This window comes from Mustelus asterias, chromosome 1 (assembly GCF_964213995.1).
Source record: "Mustelus asterias chromosome 1, sMusAst1.hap1.1, whole genome shotgun sequence".
NCBI lineage: Eukaryota > Metazoa > Chordata > Chondrichthyes > Carcharhiniformes > Triakidae > Mustelus > Mustelus asterias.
In genome coordinates, this window is record NC_135801.1 from 159,492,319 (window position 1) to 159,495,156 (window position 2,838).

Here is a 2,838-nt window from a genome sequence, read left to right on the forward strand (position 1 = left end):
GGCAGCATTGAGAGCTTCATGCAGGCTGGAATGGGTAAGACCTGGAACAGACTCTCATGGAGGCTGGAATGGGTAAAACATGGAACAGATTCTCATGGAGACTGGAATGGGTAAGACCTGGAACAGACTCTCATGGAGGCTGGAATGGGTAAGACCTGGAACAGACTCTCATGGAGGCTGGAATGGGTAAGACCTGGAACAGACTCTCATGGAGGCTGGAATGGGTAAAACATGGTTGACTGCCTAGGGGAGGCCAAATGGTATTATCGTTCGACCAATAAGCCAGAAACTCAGCTAATGTTCTGGAGACTGGATTCGAAGCTTGCCACAGCAGATGGTGAAATTTGAATTCAATAAAAAATATCTGGAATTAGGAATCTACTGATGACCATGAAACCATTGTCGATTGTTAGAAAAACCCATCTGGTTCACTAACGTCCTTTAGGGAAGGAAATCTGCGCCACTGTTACCAGGCAACCAGTGCACGGATGGGCCATCACCGTAGTGGCCAGGTGGATCAGGCTGCCGGTTGCCCTGGTAACCAGGTGCCTCAGGCTGCCAGTTACCCTGGTAACCACGTGTCTCAAGCTGCCAGTTACCCTGGTAACCTAGTCTAAGCTACATGTCACTCTAGAGCCACAGCAATTGGTTGACTTTCAACTGCCCTTGGGCAACTAGGGATGGGCAATAAATGCTGGCCAGCCAGCGACATCCACGTCCCATGAATGAATTTAAAAATAGTTTAATGGAGGCTGGAATGGGTAAAACCTGGAACAGAGTTGCATGCAATGCAAACAGTAAATGATGGAATAAACTCAGCTGTTCAGAAAGCATCTGTCTTGAGAAAAAATGTTAATTGTTTCATCAGAACTGGAAAAAGTTAGATATAATAAGTTTTAAGGCTGTATGGGACAATGACAAGAGGAAGGACTGTTATAGAGTAGAAGACAAGAGAAATTGAATGGTAGAAAAGTAAGTCCTCCAAAGCCAAAGGGAATGGAGATGGGGCAAGAAAAGAAACAGGTGAACAGAAGATGTGCCCTGAGCAGATGTGCTGCAAACTGAAGGAAAATATGCAAAAAAGGCAAAGAATAGGAAATAAAATTGGGACAGAGTTTGCAGTCTGAAATTGTTGAACTCAGTGTTGATGCCAGAAAGCTGTAAATTGTCGTATTTAAAGATAAGGTGCTGTTCCTCGAGCTTACAGTGGACAATTGTAACCACAAAGCAGTCACTCAATATGCGAATGGTCTCCCCATTGTTGAGGGAGACTGCATTGTGAGCAATAAATGGAGTAGACTCGATTGGAAGAAGTATCAGTAAAACACTGCTTCAACTGGAAAGAGTATTTGGGCCTTGGACCATGAGGCGAGAGGCAGGCATTATATCTTCTGCATTTTCATGGGAAGTTGCTGTGGGAAAGGGATTTTTGATTTGATTTATTATTGTCACATGTATTAGCATACAGTGAAAAGTATTGTTTCTTGCGAACTATACAGACAGAGTATACCATTCATAGAGAAGGAAATGAGAGAGTGCAGAATGTAGTGTTACAGTCATAGTTAGGGTGTAGAGGAAGAGCAACTTAATGCAAGGTACGTCCATTCAAACGTCTGATGGCAGCAGAGAAGAAGTTGTTCTTGAGTCGGTTGGTACACGACCTCAGACTTTTGTATCTTTTTCCCAACAGAAGAAGGTGGAAGAGAGAATACCTGGGGTGCGTGGGGTCCTTAATTATGCTGGCTGCTTTGCTAGAAGAGGAGAAGGGGTGAGAGGGTAGTGCAGGAAATGTGGCAGACATGGTTGTGGGCCCCACAGTGGGGGATTCCTCAGTTGAGGAAAAAGGAATAACACGGTCCCAAGGCTTCCCCTCCCCAGCTTACTCCTGGCAAATGTCCAATCTCTGGAAAACAAGCTAGATGAACTTAAAGCCAGATTCACTTTTCCAAATGGAACTGAGAGACGGCTATGTGCTTTGTTTCATGGAGACATGGCTCACTCCTGCTTCACCGGACTGTGCTCTACAACCAGAGGGCTTCTCAATCCACCGAACGGACCATCCAGCAGCCTCAGGCAAGGCTAGGGGAGGTGGGGCCTGCCTTCTAACCAACACCTCATGGTGCCTAGACATAGCAACATTGGCGAGTTTCTGGTCCTCAGACCTAGAAAACCTGACGCTAAAACGTTGCCCCTACTACCTTCCGCAGGAGTTCACCTCTGTTATCCTGACTGCAGTTTATATCCCACCCCATGCGGGCGTGAAGACCACACTGGACAAAATATACACCACCACAAATAGCCTTGAGACAAGACATCCCAAAGCCTTGTTCATTGTGGCCGTGGACTGCAATCAGGCCAAGCTCAAGAGCATCCTACCAAGATACCACCAGCACGTCTCCTGTTCCACTAGAGGCCCAAACATTCTGGACTACTGCTACACAAACATCAAACGTACCTACTGCTCTATCGCCCACACACACTTTGGCAAATCAGACCACAAGGCTGTGCTCCTGTTCCCAGCATACAAGCAAAAACAGAAACAGGAGAATCTGTTAAAGAAAGTCATGCAATGTTGGTCTCCCTGTGCCTGCATGGGTTTCCTCCAGGTGCTCCGGTTTCCTCCCACACTCCAAAGATATGCGGGTTAGGTGGATTGGCAACACTAAATCGTCCTCAACACCGGCGTCCCACGAGGCTGTCCCCTCATCCCCTTACCATACTCCTTATGCACCTATGGCTGTGTGGCCAAATTCCCCTCCAACTCGATTTTCAAGTTTGCTGATGACACCATGGTAGTGGGTTGGATCTTAAACAATGATGAGACGGAGTACAGGAGAG